Below are 8,485 nucleotides of genomic sequence, written 5' to 3' on the forward strand. Positions count from 1 at the left end.
AAAATGACTTATGGAAACAGATTTTTGGGACATAATTGAAGGTGGAAAGAGAAGATGAAATAGTTCAAGATGGAAGTGGTGAAGGTGTCCTTCCCTGCAAATCAACACAAGCCTGCAATCAATCACATGCATACATCCATTTATCATTAACAAAATGAGATAAATTGTGACAAAAAGGATGAGTTGAATTTAAATAACATCTATTTTATGCCATAACACTAATCTAATCACTAAACTAACTTCTAAGCTACAGAAAGCAAATGTAAAACATAACAACTAACACCAATCTATTTCCAGGAAATCATAAACACAATATTTTTTGGATTGTGGTTGTGAATCCTTCCACTCATTCTCCCACAAGAGAGGTAATGTAGAGGCTTCCAACCACAGGTTTTTATAGATTAATTTCTATTGAAATGAAAGAAATCATGAACTACTTGGAATCAAGAAGAAACATAAGTAAAAAAAGGGACCAAATTCTCTGGTTTGGGCCCAAACCCAAGGGTCTTGGCACTCTAAAACTAACTTAGGTGCATCTTAAAATACAACTTTTCATTATCCAAAATTAAAGGTCTTATACATCACATAAAAGTTCAAAGTGACAATGTCAAGCTTCAAGCTCAATAGCTACATCTAGTTGCACAAAAAATATGAATCCTAATGAGCTTTTATTCTTGTTTATTTATACAAAAGGGAAGCTGATAGCAACTCCATCGAAAGTAGGAGTGATTCCCTCCTTAATCTCGAAAATGGTGGATATTGTCCCTCTTGAGCTTCACTTGGACTAGGAGTCACTCAATTCCCATTGAATTCGAACTGATGAGAGAGGATACTGTGATCCCAAGCCGAGTTAGGGAGTTAAGGAGGTGGAAAAACCCCATAGATTGTCTCCTAATTGTCTCCATCAAGCCGCTACATAGTAACAACCTAAAAAATGCTTAATTTTCCTGCAATTAAACGACATTAGGCCACATACTATGACAAACACCTTTTACTCCTCTTACTAAGCACAATATAAAAAAATGTGAATTAATGTGAGATAATGATAGTTTTAGGGCTGGAGGATGGCATAATGTTCTTCAAAATATACCTATTGATGGGACTCTTCACACCCCAAAACCACTTTTAGCAAAACCTAGGTTGAAAATGCCAAAAAACAGACACAACAAATCACAACTTTTTTTTTCTTTTTCTTTCAGGGTGTTGCCCTGAACCCCATGCAAAGGGGCTTTCGCTGCCCTATATAAACCCCAACCAGGGGGGGTTGAAGAACCCCCTATCAAACCCTCCTTTTCTTTTTGTGCATATGTCTTGCAAAGAATATACACATACCCAACATTCTCAAACTTGTTATTTTGTTTGCACATAAGGGACTAGAGGAGTACATAATCAATAGATCAGAGAAATAATTCCCATTGTTTCCCTATAATAAGAGAACTTTTCAGTGCTTATTGATTTTGTCAATACATTTGCAACATTCTTCAAAGTGTCTAGCTTTTCTATCAACACCTTATTTTCTTCGATCTTATCTCTCACAAAGTGATATTGAACATCAATATGCTTTGTGTTTAAATGATATGCAGGGCTCCTTCCCAAGAAAATTTCACTTTGGTTGTCACAATCTATCCTTATAGCTTTTGGTACCAATCCCATACCTAAACACAATATTTGTAACGAAACTACTTAATTTCTTGCATAAGTGGTTGATATGTATTAAACTTCTTAGTTGAAAGTGCCACTACAAACTATGTAACAACCCTAGTGAAAATTCCATGTAATAAAAGTTAATAAAGGAAATATAATAACCACGACTATGGGACACTTATTCCAAGCTGAATGTTGGGAAAATCATCCTAGTCTAGGTGTTCATTTGGTTTATTATGGCTGAGGAAATTGGTAAAGGAAATGGCAAGGGCTTTGGAAAGGCATGAGACATTAATTGACATTTTATTTATGAAAATAATGGAAACTAGGAGAAAAGGAAGGTGAAAAGTCACAAGTTGCAAGTGAGGAGGAAAATGAAGGAAAATAATGGAAAATTGAAGAAAATAGAGGCCTCATTAATAAAAAGGCTTCTGAGGATCAGTTGGTACCTTTTGTCAGTTCAGTTTTGGATCTCTCTCTCTCTATTCTCTCTCTCTCACACTCTTCGACACTTAGAGTTTTCTTGGAGCACTTCAACATTGGATCATGAAAAGCAAAGAAAGCAAAGGAAAACAAGGATCAAGCAAGGAAGAGCAGGATCAAGCAGCTACAATGAGAATATTTGCAGGTATTAATTTGCATGTGTGATTTCCTTGATAATTTTGGCATGCATGGTTATGCATGTGTGTTATTGGTTCTCTTGTTGTCATTGGCATGGGTTTTTCCAGGTGTGACAGTATTTTTCAACCTAGCCTTTCCATTTCCAGATAGCCTTGAGGTGATGGGTTCTCATGTTTTGGTGTGGCTGGATTCGAAGCTGAGTGAGGTGGATCTTTGAAAGGAAGAACACATGGCATAATGATCCTTGAACCAGAGTGTGGATTGTGATAAAACCACGTCTTAGTAATCCTTGAACTACATTGTGGGTTGCGATAAAGTCAGAGTTTGTGTTGCCTTTGTGGGCCTAGGAATCCTCAACCAATGAATGGCAGGATATAAGGTAAATCCTAGAGCTAGGTGCCCTTGATAAGGCCAAAGAATCCTTGGTCGATGAATGGTAGGATATACGGTAAATCCTGGAGGGTGGTGTCTTGATCATGGCCTAGTGATCCCTGAATCAGACTATGGGTTGCGGTAAATCCTAGGGACTAGGAGGCAGTAAAATTCCTCATGGTGTAGGTGGAGAAATCTAGTGGCATCCATGCTCATTCGGTTCTTTTTTCGATTATGAGTCCTAGGTTCATGCTTGGAATATGGCAAGGGGATGATTGGTTGAAAGAAAGATTTGGTTAAGCCAATCTATGGTCAGTTGGTTTGTGGAAGTCCCAAACCTGGTTAGATTTTGCATTCATTAATAGTAGTTCCTTCTCCTTGGTATTTCATGTGTAAATGTACTGGTTTATATGTGGATTATATGGTTGTTATATCCTTATTATTTTTGTTGTTTATATGTAGGTTATGAGTATGTTTTATGATAATGATGATGTATGGCTCTCATCATGTTTTGATTTGTAAATGAATGAATAATGAATGTATGACTTAATAGATAATAATGCAACTAATATTATAAGGCATCAATGCTTCTTAGTGATTCTCAGATAAGTATGAGACCCCTATGCTCAGATATGTTGTTATGACCTATAGAATGCATATTTTTGTAATGTTTTAATGAAACATTTGTCATGTCTAGTAGGGGTCCAATCAAGTCTTTGTTCAAGTATTTGCATTTGCAAAATTATTTCAATGTTCCTTTTCATTTCTGAAAGTTTCACGAAGTTATGGGTAGTGGCCTAAGACCTGGCCCTGAAAAGTGGCACAAAATCCTGGGTCGCTTGCTCTGAACTAGCTAAAAAATACCCTAGTCGCTTGGATGCCCTTGTTGTGAGAGCGATTGGAGGGTCCCAGCCGCATGCATTCCCATGCCATGGGAGTGACTGAGGCTCTAGTTTAGTAAGTTGTTCGGTTGCCTCAGGGGTTGGTCACCTGGGAAGGTTGGCTAGCTCCTTAGGTTCTATAGCATGGGTAGAAGGTTAGGTTTGTTGTGTTTTGTCAATTCCACTTCCTTAACCGTACATGGGGAGTTGAATTAGATCATAGTAGCCTCTCATCACATGTTTACCCCAGCGGACCAATTAACTTGGGTAAATGTGGGAGGAGGGTGTTACAGATTGGTATCAGAGCCATGGTTCACCCCTTGGACTGGATGGGTGGTGTGTTGGTCATGCATACATATCAGTACCATATGTGTTCTCTATGCTTGTGGTTTATGTGTTTGTTGCATATGCATGATGTCGGTCATGGTTGTAGTGGCATCGTCATGTGAAAGTGGATGATGTGTTGTTGGATGTGTTCATCATGAGTATAGGTCGGTTATGCACTGTTTATGCATGTCAATGTTTGTATATATCATGTATGCATGCATGTCGTACATATGTTGATTATGCATTCATTGGCATGGTTGTAGTTGTCATGCATGGGGTTGTGATGTGTCGTTGATAGGGTCATGCATTGATGACTGGACTATGGTTAAGATGATATTTATATGTTGTTATGATCATGTTTATACATGTATTGTGCTAATTTGGTTGATCTTGCAGATGATATATCCTCCCTGAACTATACTAAGGTATGTTGATTATGTTTATGTTTTAGTTTAGCTGACATGATATACTTTGTAGGAAGAAAACAAGAAAGATGACTAGCAAGATGGTAGACCACAGTTCCTGAGATTCTCCCTATGGATCAGATGAGCAGCATGGTGTTGGGAATTCTTCTGACTTATCAGACACATTGAGAAGCTTGAAGGAAGAACTAAGAAGTTGCAAGGCAGATAAAGACAAAATCATGCAAGCGCAGGAAAAACAAGTAGAATTCAATATAGTAATCCTTCAGAGTTTGTCTGAATCCTAGATACATGGATCGATTTGGATTAGCCATGGGCAGGAGGACAAAACAAATGGAGCATATGGAAGTATATCTCATGGTGGGCATAGGTTGGATAGGGATGACACTGTTAGAGATGGTAGGTTCTTGGAAACTCTACATAGGAGAGGTGATGGACACAAGTACTATTCTAGTTCTGGTTTTGACAGGCACTATGATCGTCATCGTTATCACCCTTATAGGAGGAGTGACAGGGGATATTTTCTGAAAGAGTTTAAGAAAGCTAGGCCACCTAATTTTGATGGAGATTTGAAGAAGTTGGAGGACAGAGAGGCTTGGTTATTTAGGATGAAGAAGTTATTTGAACTACATGAGTACACAAAGAATATGAAGGTCAGAGTAGTTATCTTCAGTCTCAAAGGAAAAGAAGAAATCTAGTGGGAAGATATAAGACGGGTTAGAGACATTAGGACAAAAGACTTGAGTTGGCATGAATTCAAGAGACTCTTCAGGAAGAAATACTTGTCAGAAACGTACTATGACGACAAATCCAAGGAATTCTATGAGCTCAAAATGGAATCAATGACAAATGAGGAGTATACGACCAAATTCTTCAATCTTTTTAGGTATGTACCATATCTTAAATATGAGAAAGCTAAAGTTCAGAGATTTGTTAGTGGATTTCCATTAACATTTAGAGATCGAATTGGGTATGATGAGCCTCGATCACTTGAGGAAGTTATTGGGAAATTGAAGCATTTCTATGAACAGTCAAAGCGTAAGACAAAATCTCAACAAGGATGGAAAGGGAAAGATAAAGGTAAAGGTAAATGGTAACTAAAAAGAACAAGACCAAAAAATGCAGAAGGGAAAGAGAATGTTGCACCATACAAGAAGTCCAACATAGCTCGAGAGGGACATGGGCCACAAAAACAAAATACAGGTGATGGTACATGATGGTTGTAGTGTTGGACATGTGGTAAGGAGAGTCTTAGGAGGGATTTTCCATAGCATCAAGGTGGTATACCGCAGATCTATAGTGCACAAGGGGCGCAAACTGTTGGGGATGTTGGGCAGAGAATTTCTCGTATCTATGCAGCACTAGATAACAGGCAAGAAAATCATCAGGAATATATCATTGAGATGGATGGTAAGCTTTGTGATCAAGTTGTCTCTATTTTGATTGACCTTGGATTTAATTATAGTTATGTAAACCCTGACTTGGTGGATAAGTGTGGTTTGAATGAAGAAGTGCATGTAGAATATTAGTTAGTGCAGTTGGCTACAAGTACAAAGAAGCAAGTTGATCATTGGGTAAGAGCTTATGCTTTTGAGTTGAATGGTATGCCTACATCAACACAATTTAATGTATTTCCATTGGGATCATATAGTATGCTTTTGTTATGAAACCAACTCACAAAAAGATAGAAAAGATAGATAAACACCTTCAAAATAAGCTTTTTCAAGGGGACAACCTCCTTTACATTACACAAATGAACAATTCTTGGATGATACAAATGACAAGACCTCCTTTCTATATATAGGAGTCTAAGGGGTCATAATATAATCAGAGTTGACATAACAATAATAATGTAAGGGCACAATAATAACAATAGTGGGCTTCTATGGGGCACAATAATAACAATATGGGGACTACATGGGCACAAAAATATAATAAGGGGGTTGTACTAATAACAATAAGGGGTTACACTAGTAGTATAGGGACTTAACATCCCCCTCTCCTTCAAAAAGTGTTGTCCTCAACGCTTGAGTAGTTCTTGATGCTTTTGTATAAAATTCTTGTCCTCCCATGTGGAATCTTTAGTGGGTAAGTTCTTCCACTTGATGAGATATTCTGAAATTGATCGATTTTGTAGCTGCCGGGTTCTTGTTTCTGTGACTGCTCCAGGCTCCAAAATGATTTTTCCTTCCTCGTCAAGTTCTGGAAATATTGTTTGAACTGGGATCTTCTGCAACTTTTGAATGAGTGGCCACACTTCTTCATCCTTATTTCATTCATCCATTGCTTTGCTTATCCAATCTGGTTGGATAATAGAAATAGCACAAAACAATTCTTCCACATCCTCATCCTTTCTTGAGAGTGCATCTGCAACAGCATTTTGCTTCCCTTTTTTGTAGATGATTTCAAAGTCATAACCCAACATATTTGTGACCCATTTTTTCTATTCTTCTAAATATAATCTTTGTTCTAAAAAGTATTTAAGACTATCATGATCCATTTTTACCTTGAAGTGTCTTCCCATTAGGTAAGGTTGCCATTTCTTAAGTGCATGTAGTATTGCCAACATTTCCTTCTCATAAATAGCTTGCTTGAGATGTAGCAGTAAAAATGCCTAATCGCCTACATCAAAATTTCTTTCACTGCGATGTTGATATGCCTGTTGTTTCATTCGATTTTGCACCAAAGTGGCGTTATCCTTTAAAAGTTGGAGAACTTGTTGTTGATGCTCGATGTGATCTTTCACTGCTTGAATCTTTTTCTTCTTGATATGTCCTTCTATCTTGAGAGTTTGAGGAGTGCTAATTTCTTCCAATGCATTACAAGATATGGTCAGATTCATTTCTTGACGATTGATGTGATCTTTCACTTCTTGAACATTTTTCTTCTTGATATGTCCTTCTATATTGATAGTTTGAGGAGTGGTAATTCTGGCCAATGCATTAAAAGATATGGTCGGATTCATTTCTTCTTTCTCGATGTGATCTTTCACTTCGTGAACCTTTTTCTTCTTGATATGTCCTTCTATCTTAAGAGTTTGAGGAGTGGTAATTCTTGCCAATGCTTTACAAGATATGGTCAGATTCATTTCTTCTTTCTCTAGGGTTGGTTCCTAGTGCATATCCTCTTCTTTTGATGTTTCTTGATCCTTTTCTTCCTCCTCTTCACAATCAATGTAAAATAATTTCTTATTAGCACACTTATGACCTTTAATGTATTTGTTATCACAATTGTAACAAAGCCCTTTTGCTATTTTTTCTTCCAATTGTTGTGGCGTCAACCTTGTAGGTTGTGGAAGGCTAGGAGAAACAACACTTCCATATTTGTAGTTGTGAGGGGTAGACTTCCTTGTTTACATAATTTTTCTTTCCACTTTTCTTGCCAACCTGAATGCCCTCTCCAATGAATCAGGTTCCCAAAGACGAACCTCATGTTGAACGTTATCCTTTAAATTCCCTATGGAGACATCAATCCTTTTCTTCTCTAGAATATCATTTTCCCTTATATTCAAATTTTGAAAGTCCTCAATGTGCTCTGCCATTGAACACTTTTTTTTTGAGATTTATCAATTGGCTAAAGAAGGTGTTTCTCTTTGTATCCTCATAATGTGCTATCATTTCCTTCGTGAAAATTGACCACGTAGCAAGTGGTTTACGAGAACAAAGCCCTTTATACCATAAAAATTGATCCGGTTCTAAATATGAAGATGTAATACGTACCTTTTGTAACAGTTGCACCTCATGTAGATCAAAATATTGCTCCATTTGTAGTATCCAATTTAATGGATCCTTGCCATCAAACTTCCTCATATCACCTTTTCTTGATTTTAGGAGCTCGATCTTGAAACGACTATAACTATGTACTTTCAGATCTCCAAGTTCTAAAATTGTGTCCTGTAGTAGCCCTCTGAGTCCTCTTTCTAACCTCATAAGTCTGATCAAGATTGGATTCTGCAAGGAAGAGTTATGTCAAATCTCCCACGATGACCTGATTATAGACTGGTTCAGTAGAGCAAACTTGTACGAAGTGCCACGTGTCACTGTTTCAACCTTAGGACCTGAAACCAATACACAAAAAACTATAGTTCGTTCTCTTTTTGTAACTTCTTACGAAATTTCAATTTGATGCTTGCAGAGAAAGTTATGACAATTTTCCCAAGGTCACCTGTTTGAAATGTAATTCAGGAGAATGCAAAAACCCTAATTTCATCAGATCATA

This window comes from Pinus tabuliformis, chromosome 6 (genome assembly GCF_031772625.1).
Source record: "Pinus tabuliformis cultivar Carrire ecotype Pingquan chromosome 6, CPIR1, whole genome shotgun sequence".
NCBI lineage: Eukaryota > Viridiplantae > Streptophyta > Pinopsida > Pinales > Pinaceae > Pinus > Pinus tabuliformis.